Source organism: Salvelinus fontinalis, chromosome 4, assembly GCF_029448725.1.
Source record: "Salvelinus fontinalis isolate EN_2023a chromosome 4, ASM2944872v1, whole genome shotgun sequence".
NCBI lineage: Eukaryota > Metazoa > Chordata > Actinopteri > Salmoniformes > Salmonidae > Salvelinus > Salvelinus fontinalis.
Genome location: NC_074668.1, coordinates 33,516,980 through 33,536,918, shown reverse-complemented (window position 1 = coordinate 33,536,918; position 19,939 = coordinate 33,516,980).

Genomic DNA, 19,939 nt, shown 5'->3' with positions numbered 1-19,939 from the left:
ATGTATAAATCATGTGTATTTTGATTTGAAGCGGCCGCTTCTGCGTTTTTGATGAGTCGCTCGATTCTAATCAATTAGTAATTGGAGCGCAGCTTTTAAATAATGCATTTATTAGGCCTTGTGATGTGTTTAATGGCAGCCCCTCGCCGTGCAAATACGTCTGAGGTACCCTAATGAGTGTTTTATGGGCCAGCCCAGTGAGAATGGCACATTTCACTCTGTTGCGTCGCAGAGCAGACTTGTTTACACTGAACGGAGCATCTAGAAAACCAATGTGGTTTAAAGTTTCTACAAATTGTTGTTGTTGGAGTTATTATCTTGGCCTAAATAGGCACTCTCGAAAGAGATGGTGTTTTTGTCACCATCTTGTTATCTGCATAATGACACTCATGACAGACGTTCTGTATCTCCTTGTCAATACACTTGAAAGTGACCCTAACATGTTTGCATCTGGATCCTATTATAATAGCTTAGTGTCTGTTCTTTGAGTCGTGCTTGCATGTTTAATTTGTGAGGCAATCATTACCAAATTTTCACACCTTACAAACTCCATGTGAGACGAGTGTTCACCATGTTACTGAAAACCACCTGTGACGAAAATCACCATAGCCCTGTTACAGTAGACAAACCACTTGTCTGGGCTGTTCAGGCCAAGGTAGATTTCACTGGCTGCTAGGAGCTCCATCCATCATCGTCAGCATTGCTACGTTTGTGGTCTGTCAGCAGTGTGTGTGTGTGCTTGCATGTGTGTGTGTATGTTCGTGTGTACGTGTGTTTGTCCAATCAAATCAAATCAAAGTGTATTTGTTGCATACACAGATTAGCAGATGTCACAGCAGATGCAGTGAAATGCTTGTGTGTCTAGCTCCAGCAGTAAATGTCCAACAGTACAAGAATAATACACAAATAACCCCAAGAAAGGAAAAAAAGAAGAAAGAAGAAATGAAGAAATAGCGAAACGAGCAATATTAGAGTCCGGAATATTGTAATATTTGGTGTGTGTGAGTAAAATCCTGTGTGTGTGTGTGTGTATGTGTGCGTGCATGTGACTCCCTCCCTGCCTGCATGAGGACTTGTCAAGTAAATGTTCATCCCCTCTATGGGTATGACTAGTGAATTGATTAGACATTTAGACTATTTTGAGATTAGAATCGCACGGCAGGGTGTGTTGAAGTGAGTGTGAGAGTGCATGTATGTGTATGTGTGTGAGCGTGTGTATGTTTAGTATATTCTAGGAGTCGTATATCATATAATCATCCTATAGCTCTGAGGAAAACATTGTAAACCCAGTTCAAAATCAAACGGCACTCTAATTTTCCAACAACCCTGTAATAACGTTACAGTAATGCTCTGCTCCAGTCAGGTGGACCTCAATGGATAGCTGAATATAGGAGGAATTACTGTGATTCCTGCGAAAAGGTGTTCGATGAGGTGGAGGTCAGGGCTTTGCACAGGCCAGTCAAGTTCTTCCACTCCGATCTCGACAAACTATTTCTGCACTCTCTTTGTGCATGGGGGCATTGTCATGCTGAAACAGGAAAGGGTCTTCCCCAAACTGTTTCCACAAAGTCGGAAGCGTAGAATCGTCTAGAATGTCATTGTATGCCGTAACGTTAAGATTTCCCTCACTGGAACTCAGCGGCCTAGCCTGAACTATGAAAAACAGCCCCAGACCATTATTCCTCCTCCACCAAACTTTACAGTTGGCACTATGTGTTTGGGCAGGTAGCGTTCTCCTGGCATCTGCCAAACCCAGACTCCAGAGAATGCATTTCCACTGCTCCAGAATCCAATGGCGGCGAGCTTTACACCATTCTAGCCAACGCCTGGCATTGCACATGGTGATCTTAGGCTTGTGTGCGGCTGCTCGGCCATGGAAACCCATTTCATGAAGCTCCCGACGAACAGTTATTTTGCTGACGTTGCTTCCAGAGGCAGTTTGGTACTTGGTAGGTGGTGTTTCATCCTAGGACAGATGATTTTTACGTGCTACTTTCTTCAGCACTTGGCGGTCCCGTTCTGTGAGCTTGTATGGCCTACCACTTTACGGCTGAGCCATTCCACTTCACAAGTACTTACATTTGACCGGGGCAGCTCTAGCAGGGCAGAAATCTGACAAACTCATTTGTTGGAAAGGTGGCATCATATGATTGTGCCACATTGAAAGTCATTGAGCTCTTCAGTAGGCCATTCTCCTGCCAATGTTTGTCTATGGAGATTGCATGGCTTTGTGCTCGGTTTTATACACCTGTCAGTAACGGGTGTGGCTGAAATAGTCAAATCCACTAATTTGAAGGGATGTCCACATACCCTTGTGTGTAGTGTATTTATCCACTATGACTACCATTTTATCTGTTTCTTTTTTTCTCTGTTTCTCTCTCTCATTTGAATTCAGCTCCCACTGACTGCACCCTCCTTACAGACATGTTCATATACACATGCACCCTCACACGTACACACAAACACATACACACATACTGACACACAAGCCCCCCCCCCCCCCCCCCCCCAACCAACCAACCACACGCACACGTTGGATGTTTCAGCGGGAGTGGTGGCTGACAGGAACAAGTGACAGCTCCCTAATTACCTCCTCACTGTAGACACTGACGCTGCCGGAGATGCTCATTTTCCTCCCTCCATCTCTCTCCATCCATCCACCTCTCCCTTCCTCTCTCTCCATCCCTCCACCTCTCCCTCTCTCCCTCATCCTCTCCTCTCTCCCCTGTGGTGAATAATGTTCTAGGAACTTCCCATCTACATCCCCTACAGGGCAGTCAGGTCTGAGGCAAGATGGTGAGACAACCTATATGTGTCACCTCCCTCTCCACACCTCCTACACACTAGGAACAGAGGATGAGTTAGACACTCGCATGCTGCCATATATGCCAGTTGTATAGGATATGCCACCATTGGGATTTTTGCATTCTTGCTTACACAATACTCGTACTCTAAATTCATTATAGATCTTTTTGATTATTATATATATTTTTAAAGAAGAGTATATCAAAAAAGCTCAGAATAATGGAATCTTTAATATAACTTGTACGTATTGTACAGATCCAAACCAATTTGAAACTCTTTGTAGTTTGTAACTTAGTCGGGAGAGGTGGGGGAGTATGGGAGATGCTAGAGGGGTGTTTGTCTAGAATTAATACTACTCCCTGAGCTGGCAGTTGGAACCTGTTTTCACCAAGGTGTGGGGGTCATGGTTCTCCAGAGAATGATAACATTCACTGTAGAGCCCCCCCCATACAACAATAGCCCCTCCCCCATCACTCTCCACACAGCAGCAGGTGTCAAATGAAAGACCTAGATTGCATTTCCAGTCTCTGCCCGCTGGCCCCACAGGCATGTTTTTTCAATAGAAAATGGAACCTCTCACGTCCCCCCCGCCCACCCTCACATTGGGGCTGTCCACTGGGAGCAGGCACACAAACACCCGTGCTATCTAATCTGGAGAGAGGGGAATGGGAAGGAAATGCTAGGATAAGGAGAGAGGTGGAGAGAGGAGGATATGGAGAGAGAGAGGGGTTTAGAGCAGAGACAGAGGAACAATTGGAGCACGGACACATAGATAGAGAGACAAAGTGGAGAGAGAGACATGGTAGAGAGAGACATGGTAGAGTTAGAGACATGGTAGAGGGAGTTGGAATAGAGAGAGCGAGAGGTGCATGATATAGAGAGACACATGGTAGAGAGAGAGAGAGACATGGTAGAGAGAGAGAGAGACAGAGTGAGAGAGAGAGAGAGAGAGAACGAGAGAGAGAGAGACTTGAGCAGGTGGTGGCGGGGGTGTTGTTGGCCACTGTGGACAGCTGATAATGTATCAATGACAGGCGTCACTCAGGGAAGGGAGCCGCCAAGGCACTGCCAGATGAACCAGTGATAACAGTGTAGCTCATTTCTCAACATATAGCTCTATACCTGCCTGCTGCCTGCTTATGATTCAACTCCTTAACTACAGTATGCATTAGTTCATAATAAATCCACCCTTCTCTCGTTCTCTCTCTCCCTCTTCATATCCTCACTCTACCTCTCTCCCTATCCATGTAACATGAAAGCAAAAGAAGAGGTACCATATTCTTCTCGCAATTCTAAATCTCTCTAAACCACTGGGTAAGTATACAAACCACCAGCAAAGGGGCTATTCTGCTGAACTGAAGTTACTCTGTGTGTATGTGTGTGAGAGAGTGTTTGATCAGGAGTTAACACATTTGGGAGTGGAAGGGAGGGAGGCCTGTCTCAAGAAGTGAACTAATTTATAAGTGTGTGCTAAAGGGTCATTGAGGTCCTGGAGAAGGCATGTTGCTCTGTGAGAGATGGAGGGAGGAGGAGAAAGAGAGGGAGGGGTGCTGTAATGGCTTCTCAGGGTAAATTAAGAGCCAGGGAGCTGTTTGGAGCTCCGTCAGAGGAGAGGTGACCCTTATTCACACAGGTCGCACATGCCTCTTCACCACAACACACTCGTCACAACAGTTTCTCCTCCCAATCAGCTTCAGAAGGCCGTTTATCTGACTGCCACTGGCTGTGATTTATTACCCCTCTCCTCTGCTCTCTTCTTCTCCCTGCATGCCCCTGCCACTGGGCCTCAGTATCACCAGGCCTCTGCTCTGCCACTCTGGCCAGGATCTACAAGGCCTCTACACAGCCTCTTGGCTCCCCACAGGATTCACAGGCTGGTTGGGCTGTGCAACTAGGCATGCTAGCGGAATCTAATGTGGATAAGTTGGTTTTCGCTGTATGGTTGTCGTTTAGTTTTACTTTGCCAGTGCACCATCATCCCTTATCCTCTATTGTTTTACCTCTCAAGCTACCAACATATTTTATATACATCGATGACTAACGGTCAATTTGACCCCAAGAACAAACTATCGGAAAAAGCAACAATCACAGCAAAATATCAACTTATTTCTTATCAAAACAACATTAGACACGTAATTAATGTTATCAATCAAAATTACAGTTAATTTGTATATTCTGTCAAACGAAAATATCTATTTTTACTTTATATAATGTACATATTTTTTCCAAAGTACAATCTGCATGAGTACTAAAAAGCTAATTTACCTTCATTTGATTGTAGTATCATTTCGTTTTCAGAATCTTGAAGAAAATATAAATGTTGTCATGTTAATGTGGTAAAAAATACTGAAATTTAAAGGGGCAGTTTTGGAATATACTTAATTTTATTGACAAAAAATGATTCAATTCACTTAAATTTTATCCTGAGAGACATTGACCAAAAATATGTCTGTGTTTTCTTTATAATTAACTTACACCACAGCCAGCATTAGCATTGTTGTTAGTGAAGCAATGGGAGTAGTAGGGGCTAAGGCCCAAATGCACAAGAAAAGAAGATAGTTTTGGTTTTGTACACAGTCATACGATACATGGTACATAAAAGTACAATCTTAGGTGAGTACGTACATGGTTTGCTGATACAAGTCCTCCACCCTCTGGTGGTATGGATAAGTTTTAATTATGCCTCCAGAGAAAACAATATTTGTCACGATCGTGTGGAGGATTGATGGACCAAAACGCAGCTTTAGGAAAATAAGCCATCTTCTTTTATTTTAAAGATGACGAAAAATAAACACGAAACACTTAATACAAACTAACAAAACAACAAACGATCGTGAAGCTAATAAACGTCGTGCACATACAACAGGCTACAAACGTTCTGACATAGACAACTACTCACAACCAATGAGAGCCTATGGCTACCCTAAATAAGGCTCCCAATCAGAGACAACCGAAATCAGCTGTCTCTAATTGGGAACTCATTCAGGTAACCATAGACTCTCCTAGACAACTAAACATACATAGACAACACTAGACACATGTACTCCACACAAACCCATATACTATACCCAACCACCCCTTAACCATAAAAAACACCCAAAACCAACAAAACACAAACATTCCCCATGTCACACCCTGACCTAACTAAAATAATAAATTAAACAAAGAATACTAAGGCCAGGGCGTGACAATATTAAAATGAAGGTCCTATTTATCAAATTACTATAGGTGGAATTTGTTGTTTTTGGTTGCGGTCAAAATGACCCCAAAGTCCATATTGATACAGACACACTAAACAATGATTTTGATTTGTTAAGAACAAGTGGATTAAAAAATGCCTTTGTGTCAAAATTACCCCAATCGGTAGCTTGAGGGTTAAATTGCATAATGGCTGTAATGGCTTTCTTCCTGGGATGAAGGAGAGGACCAAAATGCAGCGCAGTTAGTGTTCAACATGTTTAATTAAACAATAAACGATGAACATTAACAAATAACAAAAGTGGAAGCCTAGACAGTCCTATCTGGTGCAGACCACAAACACAGAGACAGGAAACAACCACCCACAATCCCCAACACAAAACAAGCTACCTATATATGATTCTCAATCAGGGACAACGATTGACAGCTGTCTCTGATTGAGAACCATATTAGGCTGAACACAGAAACAGACGAACTAGACACACAACATAGAATACCCACCCCAACTCACGCCCTGACCAACTAAACACATACAAAACAGAAAACAGGTCAGGAACGTGACAATGGCAGGCTACTTGGTTTTAACTGGCACCTGTTAAAATCAATAATAAATTGTCTCAGTGTCTCACCCTGGTAAAATGACCACACTCGTGCTTTAAAAGGTGAACTTAGAAAGGATGAACGTAAATGGAAAGCCTGCAAACTTAAACTATTCTATGAGATAATGACGGATCTGATGAAAGATGCAAGAGCAAACTACTTCTCTACCCTGATCCCCAACTGAAAAAAAAAATTTAAGGCAATTGAGCGTTTTGTCGGTGGCGCCCTCGTATACTACGAACAGTTTTTACGATTCTTTACAGGAAATTTTGAAAATATTAGAACACAGATTGACAGTAGTCAGCCGCATACTAGCATTTCTGGTCAGGAGGCAGTTGAGGCAATACTCTGAGACCATCTACTGCTTATTTTCCCTCCTTTGAGCAAATATGCTTTGAGTCCCTCCTTGATACAGTTGCTGACATTAAGACCTCCTCCTGCCCCTTGGACGTGATCCTACTAGACTACTAACGAGGTTATGCCTACTGTTGGCCCCAGCATTCTGTCTATTGTAAATAGTTCCCTGACCTCTGTCTTCGTTCCAGCCTACTTTAAAACTGTTCTAATCCAACCTCTCCTTAAAAAGCTCAATCTAGACCCCTCCTCACTGAATAATTATAGACTGATCGCCAAGCTTCCTTTTTTGTCTAATATGTTAAAAAAAAATCGTTTTCAAGCAGCTGGTGGCTCATTTCTGTATGAACAACTTATTTGAAAAATTCCAGTTGGGCTCCCGCTCACTTTTACAGCACGGAATCTGCTTTATTGAAAGTGAGTAATGACCTTCTGTCGGCTGCCGATGCTGGTGAATGCGCTATTCTAGTTCTTGTGGTTCTCAGTGCCACGTTTGACACTATTGATCATAACATCCTTGTTGTCCGGTTGGAGAGGTGGGTGAGAATCTGCAGCGTTGCCCTCGACTGGTTCAGGTCATATTTATGTGGCAAACGTTTCTTAGTAAGCATGTGTGGTGCAGTATCGTCCCCGGCACCTATTCACTATGGTGTCCCTCAGGGGTAAATTCTGGGCCCTATCCTTTTTCCCTGTATATGCTTCCCCTTGGTGACATCATCCACAATCATAACATTCCGTTTGACTGTTATGTGGATGACACACAGCTCTATTTACCAATCAGACCGAGTGACATGCACCAGCATTTGCTATTAAGGCCCCTAGCCTTTGTAATGGTCTGCCAGAGGAGATCAGGCGTGCAGATTCCGTGCCTCTTTTTATATCCCTGCAGAAGACACACTTTTATAAAGATGCTTTTAATGTATGATTTCAATGATCTATCTTTTTGTATTATTTCTCCTTCCTCTTGTTTTTGTTTATTTTTTAGTACTTCTATTTATTTTAATATTCTATGATGTGAAAGACTTTGTTACTTAAATTGAAAAGAGCTATACAAACAAAGTTTCTCTTTCTCTCTCTCCCTCTCTCTCTTTCTCTCTCTCTCACTCTCTCTTTCTCTCTCTCTCCGCCTCTCTCTTTCTCTCCCTGCCTCCCTCACTTGTCTATCCACACCCCTTCCCCACTCCCTTGGTAGAAGTTCATATTTTACTATGCTGTGCTCATTGAATAGCAAGGGCCTCTAGAAAGACAGACAGAAAAGAGGGGGTTGATTTTAAGGCAGAGTAAAGGAATGTCCTTCCTCTCTGGTTGATGATGGATGTTGGTGGTTGTCTGGACCAGGGGGTCACTGCCCAACTCTGGGCCCCTCTGACGTATGGGGTATTCTCCATCACCAGCCCCCGGACTGAGAGAGTTTTACAGATAGGGGCCCAGTCTCCATTCAATTGTCATCTGTAAAGGAACCCCTTTAAAGCAGGGCTACATACAGTAACTCTAGTCCTGAAAGGCTACTTCCTGGTTTTTGTTTTGTCCTCTGCACTTCATTGATTAAATAATGTCACTGATTGCACACACCTGGTTTCCCAGATTAGGAAGTGCAAATAAAAAACATCAAACACAGCAGCTCTAATAAAACTGAACGATTAACTTCTCTAGCTGTATTTCTTTTTATAAAAATGGCATTTTATGTCATTAGGATCGCAATGACATAACCATAATGACATATAAAATAATAATGTGGAGCTAGCTACATTTCTGCGGCAGACATTGAAAGCAGAATGAGGAGATGAGAGAGGATGGAAGGGGCTGGTGTTTGTCTAATTATTAAACTGACATTGGAATATCTACGCCTCATCTGGATCATTTGTATCCTCCTGATTAGGAATAAAATGGGGTTAGATCCGGGCCCCCAATTAAAAATGTTCAAAAGTTGTAATTACAGCAGCTAATGTCCTCCCCGATCTGTCTTCAACCTTTATTGTGCCGGAACAAATTCCAGTGTCTGATGCCTGAAATTGCAGAGTGAGAAAATTACAGTGGAGAAAAAATGTGAAGGGACTTAGTGGTGGATGAAGCAACGTTACGCCACGGTTAATTACTAGCTCATTAGCACCAGTGCTTAGCCATGTGGACTGTAGCCGTGGAACAGCTGAGAATAACACATGCACCATGCTAGGGTTGAGGGAGAGGATACCATTGTGTTACATGTTCTGAAACAGTATGTCTTCATTCACCTAGTTAGTTTTCTGTATTTACTTTTAAATAAACTCCTGATAAAATGTCATCATGGGAAATGTGTATGGTTAGTTTATACAGATTTTCAAAGGACTTGAGCTAGTTTTTGCAAAGGATGCTATTGTGGCCACTCCGAAAAATCAATTGTCAAAAATAGTGGATGCATTTCCATCTAGTTTTGAAGAAAATAATTATCAGGAACTATCAATGTATCTAAAGTACCCCCCCCCCCCCCCCCACCCCCATATCTCCGCGAACCCTTCCCATCCCCCAGGCTTCCAGATGTTGCCGTCACCCCTGCTCTGTGGAGGCACGGCAGTGTGGAACAGCCCCAAGTGATGACAATAAACACCTCAGTCATAACCCGAGCCCACCATTTGCATATTTGCCTGGCTTAATTTGAGAGGGAAGTATGCAAATGAATGCAAAATGAAATCCATCTCCTAATGACATGAGACGATTAAACAATTTTTATGCTTAAATATTCTGTTTAATGAAATCAAACGGGCCCACGTGCCCCGACACATTTGCCTCAGCATGGCAAAATTAGAGAATATAAAGAGGAAAAACTAGAAAGAAGAAAGGAAAGCAAAAGAGAGGGAGAAGAGAAGGAGACTGCCTGTGCTTGGTTTGCATGACAGCCTTTTAAAGTGTCCCTCACCAGAAAAAATTAAATCATTATCTCTTCTGCAAGCTCCTGAATACAAAATAGTTTTTTATGATGTTAAAATATTCTGGATTTTTATTTATTTAATTCCACACATACTTCTTTGGAATACAAATGGTAGAAAAAACTCACACAGAAAACATTACTTTTCCTTTAAAAAAAAATCTGCAGACAGTTAAGATGAACAGACTATTTGAAATCATACTATATCAATATAAGATGGCTATATTAGCTAGTAGTTCTAATTTCTGTGTGAAGAAACAAAAGGGGCTATATTGGTACAGTCCTAAGCCCAGCTCAGTGCACAAGGTGCAGAACATTCATGATTACAGAACACCTAGGATGGAGTGATTGAGATAGAGAGAGGAGGGGATAAAGAGAGCATCAAAATACATGGAGAGAGAGAAAGAAGAGATGGTAGAGAGAGTAATATGCCACCGCTTAATTGTGGGTGCCGCACAGAGGCAATGACTAATGACCTTTCCCTAACGCTGTTCAAGCCGTGAGCTGTGCATTAATTTAAAGGGGGTTATTATTATGTTTTAGCTTCATAGCTGATTAATCACTGGGATTTATTCTCAGCCTACCACCACCACACCATGCAGAACAGAACAGAACAGCCATAGCCCTGTCAACCAACCATCAAGCTCATAGTGTAGGTGCACATGTCTTTGAAATGCAAATGTTTAACAAGATCCTCAGAGGAGAGGCTTAGGTGCGGGGTGGTTGTCAGGTTGTGGTGCTCTGGGAAAGAGTATCAGAGGTAGTGGAATTACAGGTAGTGGAAGAACCTGTGCCTATTATGTGTATATAGGATGTGGAAAACAACTACTATGACATTGGACGCTATGTGCATCCCATACGGGACTGTTTTGTGCTGTCCCAGTTTGAGCTGGACTGGCTGTATGTTGAGTGATGGGGATGGTATAGTGCTAGTCTGTTTCTGGTCTGGGTGACAGTCTGAGACAGCCATTATGAATGATTGGCTGGGATCACTTAGCTGTATGCGTTACATAAAGGCAGTCAGTCAGGCAGCCTCAGCACCACAGAGCAGACCCTCAGATTTCTCCAAGCTGATCCTTTGTTGCCTCCTAATTCTGTTGGCTTATGTAATAAACGCTGTCTTCCATCAGCTGGGAGGCTCATTTAAGTAGGAATCCTTCCTGGTTGTTCTCCTCTCCCAGGAGGATGAAATAGATGAAGTACTGGAAGCTGTTGTTCACTCTGCTGCTAGCTAGCCACAGTGAGTTTAGAGACTGTGGAGTGTACCAAACAGATAGGGCAGAAACTATGATAACATGCAGCCGGGATTAACTCCGTGCCATATAGCCAAGTAAAATTAGCTAACTGCAGTTAGAGCTGCCCCTTGAAATGAAACGAAGGAAAGGTGGAGGGGAGGTGTACGACTACGAAACAAGAGAAGAAGAAATAAGCCCTATCTTCCATCTATCATCATGGGAAACGTCCGCTCGCTTGCTAACAAGACGGAGAAACTAGTGGCATCAACAAAACATTAGGATCACCTTCCTAATATTGAGTTGCAACCCCTTTTGCCCTCAGAACAGCCTCAATTTGTTGGAGCATGGTCTGTACTAGGTGTCGAAAGCATTCCACAGGGACGCTGGCCCATGTTGGCTCCAAAGCTTCCCACAGTTGTGTCAAGTTGGCTGATGTCCTTTGGGTGGGGGACCGTTCTTGATACACATGGAAAACAGTTGAGAGTGAAAAACCCAGCAGCTTTGCAGTTCTTAACACACTCAAACTGGTGCGCCCGTTACCTACTACCATACCCCTTTCAAAGGCACTTAAATATTTTGTCTTACTCATTCACCCTCTGAATGGCACGCATACACAATCAAGCTCTCAATTGTCTCAAGGCTTAAAAATCCTTCTTTAACCAGTCTCCTCCCCTTTATCTACACTGATTGAAGTGGACTTAACAAGTGACGTCAATAAGAGCTCATAGCTTTCACCTGGATTCACCTGGTCAGTCTATGTCATGAAAAGAGCAAGCATTCCTAATGTTTTGTACACTCAGTGTTTATGAGAATACATCTGCAAATGAGCCTGTTATAATTCACTGAAACATGGTTAACGGAGGTCATACCAGATTCCCATGTGGGGATGGATGATTTCACGATTGTTAGATCGGAAAGGAGCTGGAAACTTTCCAGAAAAAGTAAGGGTGGAGGCATCTGTCTGTATGTAAACAATCAATGGTGCCACATTAACCATATCTCGGTGAATGAGAGGATTTGTTCCCCTCATGTGGAGCTGTTAGCAATAGGCTGCCGGCCATACTATTTACCTAGAGAGTTCTCTAACGTGACAGTGATTGTTGTTCACATTTCGCCTTCCGCAAACTGACCACAGACACTATCCATAGTCACCACAGATCTATTCAACTGATCATCCGAGTCGACGGTCACTATCTCTGGAGATTTCAACCGCTGCTCGCTGACCACGACACTTTCTACCTTCAAGCAATATGTTAAAGTTTGACAAGACCATTGACCTTCTCTACTCTAACGTGGAAGATGCCTACTGCTCGACTGCTCCGTCTCCGCTGGGACAGTCTGAACACAACCTCGTCAAGCTGCTACCAAAGAACCACCCAGTGGTCCAGAGGCAACGCGTCACTCAGGCGGTGGTTCATGAATGGACACCTGAAGCTGAGGAGGCACTACAGAGCTGCTTTGAAGGTACGGATTGAAATGTATTTGTAGACGACTGGGGGGAAGATCTTAATGGTCTCTCTGAATGCATAGCAGTCTATGTTAACACCTGAACTGACAATGTTTTGCAACGCAAAATGTAACCAAGGAGGCGCTGAATAAGAAAAAGAAGGCTATTGCAACTGGAAATAGGGATTAGTTGAGAGTAGTGCAGAAGGAGAATAAATGGCTGAACAGGAAAGGCAAACATGAATACAAACTGAAGTTAAAACGCAAGCTGCAAGCGAAAACATGAAAGTGGTATGGGATGGGACGAAGAAGATAAAAGGCTACACCACCAGGGGGCGACTACAGAGTGATCAAGGAGTGGACAGCCACAGAGTTTAACCCGTTTTTTTACCAGATTCGATATGTATGATTTCTCAGCAGAGCAACAGCATATAGGGGAGGTGCTGGACTCTGATCTGGGAAGCACTGAGTCCATGAGCATCTGGGAGGAACAAGTGGTGAAGCAGCTGAAGAGGATCAGTCCCAGTAAGTCAGCAGGGCCTGATGGGGGTTAAAGCCAGAGTACTCAAGGTGCTGTATGTGCTAATCAACTGGCATTCATACTGCAGCATATTTTCAACTTGTCCCTAATACCATCAGATATTCCTAGTAAATGGAAAACATCCTGCATGATGCCCATCTCAAAGACAGCAGGAGGGACTGCGATAAAAGACTTTAGACCAGTGGCTTTGACCTCACAAGTCATGACAAGACCCGCAGGGGACGGTCCTGTCACCTTTCGTGTGTACACAAACTACTTTACAACCAACAATGAGTACGGTTACATGCATACAATAATGAGATTATTGTGAATAGTCAGATTAATATAATAGTTTGATGTCAATGTTTACATGCTTTGCAAGAAGAACAATTTCCTGAATAATCCTGTTTACATGGACACATCTGAAATCAGGCTACCTGATGGGACTTGGATAAATGCAGAAAATTGACAATCCAAATAATCGTTCTACCACAGTGACCATGGCATTTTTGTTGGAACATATGAAGTTTGAATGTGAAAAGCATTTCTAAGATGAATACTTCCCACAAAAGAAACAAATTTGCGCTGCTCATGCTAGCACACGTGTAGATCTAATACACCGCTGTAACTCTGATGTTCTAATCACTTGAAAGATTGCTCAAAAAACCAGGAGTTTTAATTAGCGTATGATTATGTTTACATGACAATACTCGGTCAACTGCCATAATCAGTTTAATATCGAATTATTGGTGTGAATGTAAATGTACTCAATGAACTGAGCCACTTACATAAATTGTCTGATGACTGTTACAGTGAACTGTGTCATGAGAGGAGATGATGCTCATCACAGCCTAGTGGTTAGAGCATTGGACTTGTAACCGTAAACTTTGCAAGAGCGAATCACCGAGCTGACAAGGTGAAAATCTGTTGTTCTGCCCCTGAACAAGTCAGTTAACCCACTGTTCCTAGGCCGTCATTGAAAATAAGAATTTGTTCTTAACTGACTTGCCTGGTTAAATAAAGGTTTTAAAAAATCACAGGGAAACAACAGTCCTTTGTGAAATGGTGTGAGGCCAATTACTTGCACCTGAATGTACTGAAGACCAAGGAGCTAGTGGTAAATAGAAATATGTTTTTAATCTAATTGTTATTAATGCTGAAGAGATTACTACTCTTAACTCTTCTAAGTACTTGGGGGTAATAGTGGACAACAAACAGAACTGGAAAGAGAACTCCCACAGTGTCAACAGAAAACCCCAATCCAGACTGTACTTTTTAAGGAAGCTTAGGTCTTTTAATGTCTGTGACAAAATGCTTTGCAAGTTCTACAGCAATGTCGTGGCGAGTGTAGTGAGTTATGCCATTGTGTGCTGGAAAGGGAGTTTAGCCATGGAGGACTTAAACAAGCTGGATAAAAATCATCATTAAAGCCAGCGCTACAATTGGCTGTAGACTGGAATCTATGCAGGACATGATCATAAAAAAGCTGCAAGTAAAAACATACAGCAGTATGATACAACACAGCAGCATCTTCAGTAACAGGTTCATCCTGGAGAGAAGTTCCACAGAGAGGTTCACACAGTCATTGTTACCCACAGCCATGAGGCATTTCAATGAGTGTAATTGATGAACTGTTTTATGATGTATTCTGATTTGAATGTTGTTGTTGCTTGTTTTTCCTCCAGAGTAGGATAGAAAAACAGCATGTTACTCTTTACGGTTTTCTTAATGTGTTGTTTTTATCATGTGTCTATCATTGTTGTGTCCTGTCCTTTATGTTATTGATTATGTAGGCTGTGATACAACAAGTTCCCAAGTTGAGATTCATAAAGTAATACTCCCCTCTCTCTATTGCTACAGTGTCTGTCTGTGTACGGCAGACTGTTCAGCCTGTGGTGAATTTACAGGAGGCAGAGACAGTTGGCTTGTAGCGGGTGGACGCCGAGCGCCGCCCAAACAAGGAGAGGACCCGACTTCGGCGGAAGTCGTGACATGGCTATGTCTGTACTGTACTTATGGTGGGCAACAGTTGACTGTGCATTTAATCATTTATATTGCTAAAAGTGTATGGCTCACTAAAAATCATTGCGCTTAGACTTAATCTCTATCTTTATAACAGCAATTAGATGAGTTAGTGGAGCGCATGCTCTGAAAGGTACAAACACATAGACATTTTTATTAAACTAAGCAAGTCAGTTAAGAACAAATTCTTATTTACAATGACGGCCTACCCCGGCCAAACCCAGACAACACTGGGCCAGCTGTGCGCCGCCCAATCATGACTGGATGTGATGCAGCATGGATTTGAATCAGGTACTGCAGAGACACCTCTTGCACTGGGATGCAGTGTCTTAGACCACTGCACAACTCAGGAGCCCATATGCTCATGCAGAGTCACAATTTCCCTTTTCCTGTTGCCAAAATACTGTGGGTAGCTTCATCTGGCTGTTGTTCATCGATGGGTTTCAGACTCCCTCAACAAGGTCCTCCTCTCATCCACCCCAGAGCTCCAAATGATGCAGCGGCAGGGCCAAGCCATCTCCCTGCCTACTACATGGCACACTGCCAACAATCATAACACAGCCATGATGTCAGACCGTCGCACAGGGTCGTGACGGACCTGAGAACACAGTTCCCTCTCTGTGTATATCTGTCTGTACCTCTGCCTGTCTCTCTGCGTGTGTGTTTCCATTTGGGTGCATTTATGTTAGAGCATGTGTTTGGATTTTGTTTATGTATTGGTGTATGCAGAGGCATCATGCCCATAAGAGGCACGTGCCGTCTCAGGTTAGTCCTCTTTCTTTCTTTTTGGGGTAAAAAAAATGTGCTGTTCTATCTCTGTAATACTACTAGCCACATAGCAATTTTATGAAGTTGGCTTTAGATAGCCCGGATAAGTTCCCAATCTCCCAACTTCATTACTAGCTACCAAGAAACCATCTCAGGCTATCAATCAAGTTCAAGTAGTGAGCTTGTCTAACTTTCTTAGCTGGCATGCCTGCTGGCAAGGTTGGTAGACTTTAGAAAAGCAAGCAATTACTAAATGTATTGAAAATGACTCACATTCCTTTCAATCTTTTACCCAGATTTTAGCAGAGATACAGAGAAGCATATTTTGTAAAAAAAAATAATAGAAACACCAGTCAGGAGGATAGAGATAGATCAAGAGGTAGGCTTAGAAAATAAGTATTTTCAGGTGTTTGAAAATACAAAATTCTCCAACTTCCCCAGCCATCCTCACATCTTTGTGTCCACCCAGATTTTTTGGGGTGTGTGTGTGTATGTGTTAATATCAGGGATTTGGGTCTGGGTGCACAGTGATCTGAGAGGTGGGGAACTGGATTATTAACCCTTAACATTGAGCTTGATGTGGTTTGCTGAAATTACAGCACTGGGGGATTTATGTGATCCCCATAATCCCGGGGACCTTGATGCTCCAAATCCATTGTCATGCCTCATTTTTATGGAGGGAAATTTCCATGACTTCAGCTCCCCACTTAGATTGCACTCCACATACCCAACCCCACACACACACACAGCTGCCATCCATTCAGCATCACAATGTAAATACTCCGGCATCACATTTCATTGGGGCTGTCTTTGATGTTATTTCACTGCTTTATTGGTGTTTTATGTGCTTATTTCTTACTTTAGGCTGATTATAATGACTTGTAATGCCCAAAGAGATTAATGGAGTAGTGCACTGTATGGAAGGAGAAATGTAAAAAATAATACTTTTGGTCCTTTTTGTGTATAGTATTAGTTTGTTGGAGGAGGGGAAGAGGGTGTCTGGAACATGTTAGCTTCATTCCTTCCATAGATATTTCGTGTTTATTCATCCATGAATCCCTTATTTAATGGCTTATTCTTAGCCACAGTGATGCAGTTGTTTACAGATACAGGAAGGTCACCACATAATCATCAATGAAAATCTATCCGAGTGACTTTGAGCCACCTCCACCATGACTCCTACACCTAACAGCAGGTGTCCTGTGTGTGGGAAATTCACAGATATTTAGACTTGATTCAAACTAACAGGAGGATCTGAGATCGTGCGATTAAAAAAAAAAATGTCTCTGGGCAATAAATGATTTCTCACAACATTTGCATGCACATATGCTTTTTGTCTTTGAAATACATTTCCCTTGAAGTATCAAACAGTTAATTAGGGTGTGTGTGTGTGAGGGGGGGGGGGGGTTATGTATGTGGGAGAGCAATAGGAGAAGTAGAAAAAATACATAATCTCTCTCTCTCTCTCTCTCTGCGTGATGGTGATTTAATCCCTCTCACCAGCTGGAAAGATAAATATTCCACAGTGGAGAGTGAGGCCTCTGCCTCTCCACTCACGCAGACCGGAGATGAGGGAAAAAGTTTTGCTCTCCACAGAGCTCAGACACCTGAGTGCCTTAATAAAGTAATCCACTCAGCCACGCAGACAAAGGGATGGCTGCAGAGGCTAGGCCTCACACGCGTGCACATTTTGTTGAGAAAAACGTTTCAATTTTCATTTTGAGAAAAGTAGGGAACGTTTCCCATATATTTCTGGCATATTGCCAACTTCTAGCATCGTGACAGGCAGCAATCATGTCCTGGAGCAGTTTGGAAGATTTCTTCACTGTTAAGAGTTAAAGACTTGAGGATGTGCATGAAACATACCATATGACAAAAAAATATGTTCCAAACATTTGTTGATAATGCCTACAGGGTATGCATTTAAAGGAGCAAATATTGGTTTGAGAAAATTTCCCAATTGTAACCTTGTTGAAATACTGTACATACGGTAGGCCTATAAATATAAGAACATAACCTACTCAGTCTTTACATATGCTTTGATTATTGTAACCTTAGTACTCTACGCTATTCATATTGCATGTACATTTTCCAGGCCCCATCCTGCTGGTTTTCCCTGAAGGGAGAAAGTGTTCCTGGGCCTGACTCATGCTTTCTGTTTGGAGAGGTCCAGTCCAGCCTGGCCAGCCCAACTGGAGGCTGTGTTTTTACACGGTCTCAGGCCAGACTATGGGGGCCTATTTTCACACCCAGGTGCTTTCCAAAGAAAACCTCCAGCAGAGGCCTCATGACCCCCCCCCCCCCCCCCCCCCCCCCCCCCGGCCTCGGCCCCACCCAGCCATGCACTGAAAACCATACATACTGGCTCATATAGCTCAGACTTGGTTGTATGCTCCAATCATATAGCTATAAAAACATACAGAAATCAAATTGAACTTTAATACCAAGGCATCATATACACCAACTACCACAATGTAATAACATTTCAACTGCTATAGGAAATAAAACTGTTTAAAAGAGAATTAACTGCAAATGTGTAGAAATATATAGAGTGCCTAGTGAAACATCGATACACCTCTTGCACAGTCTTCACATTTTGTTGGGATGTAGGGTTCTATTCAGTCTGTAAAGCTGAAGCGTTACAAATTCTGCAATAGAAATTTTACGGTTGAGCCGACATATACAGCATTTACCGTGAATGCAGTCTTTGCTACGCCTTTTAATTTCATCCACTCTGTAACGCTGCATTTCGGATTGAATAGAGCCCTGACTATTTGCTACACGTCCTACTCCACATTTTCGAAGTGAAATAAAATTATAGAACATTTTCCAAATGAATTAGTAAAAAATTAAACAAGATGCTTTGATTGTGTTTTCAAGTATTGTGGTGGCAGCATGATGTTATGGGTATGCTTGTCATCTTCAAGGACTAGGGAGTTTAGATCAAAAGAAAGATTAAATGAGCATAGTTCAGGTAAAAGTTAGAGGAAACCCCACCTCATTCTTCTGAAATCCTAAACCTGGGATTATTTTTATTTCAGTTATATTTTTCAGTGGGACAATTACACAAATGTTAATGCCAAAGACACACCAGAATGGTGAGGTGGTGAGTGTTCCTGAACGGCCCAGTCTCAGTCCTGACTTAACTTTGCTTAAAAATCATCTGAGACAATGTTTGAATATTGCTGTCCATCAATGATTTCCAACTAAATGTACTGAGGTTGAGCAATTTTGACAAAAACAATGGATCTACAGTATGTTTCCCTAAGAGTTGTGCAAAGTTGGTAGAATCTTATTCAAAATTATCCACAGCTGTAATGGCAGCCAAAGGTGCTTCCACTAAGTATTAACTCTGGGGTGAGGAGACATACGCTATCAAGAATTTTTTTAATTTACTATTTGGAAAAGCGGATATGTGATTTGATAACTACAGTGCATTCTGAAAGTATTCAGACCGCTTGACTTGTTCCACATTGTGTTACGTTACAGCCTTATTCTAAAATTGATTCAATAAATAAATCTACACACAATACCCCATAAAGACAAAGGGAAAACAGTTATTTTGACATTTTTGCCAATTCATAAAAAAACAGAAATACCTTATTTACATAAGTATTCAGACCCTTTGCTATGAGACTCGAAATTGAGCTCATGTGTATCCTGTTTCCATCATCTTTGATTGGAGTCCACTTGTGATACATTCAATTGATTGGATATGATTTGGAAAGGCACACACCTACCTATATAAGGTCACACAGTTGACGTGCATGTCAGAGCAAAAACCAAGCCATGAGGTCGAAGGAATTGCCCGTAGAGCTCCGATATAGGATTGTGTTGAGGCACAGATCTGGGGAAGGGTACCAAAAAAATGTCTGCAGCATTGAAGGTCCCCAAGAAGAACACAGTGGCCTCCATCATACTTAAATGGAAGAAGTTTTGAACAACCAAGACTCTTCCTAGAGCTGTATGCCTGGCCAAACTGAGCAATCGTGGGAGAATGGCTTTGGACAGAGAGGTGACCAATAACCAGATGGTCACTCTGACAGAGCTCCAGAGTTCCTCTGTGGAGATGGGAGAACCTTCCAGAAG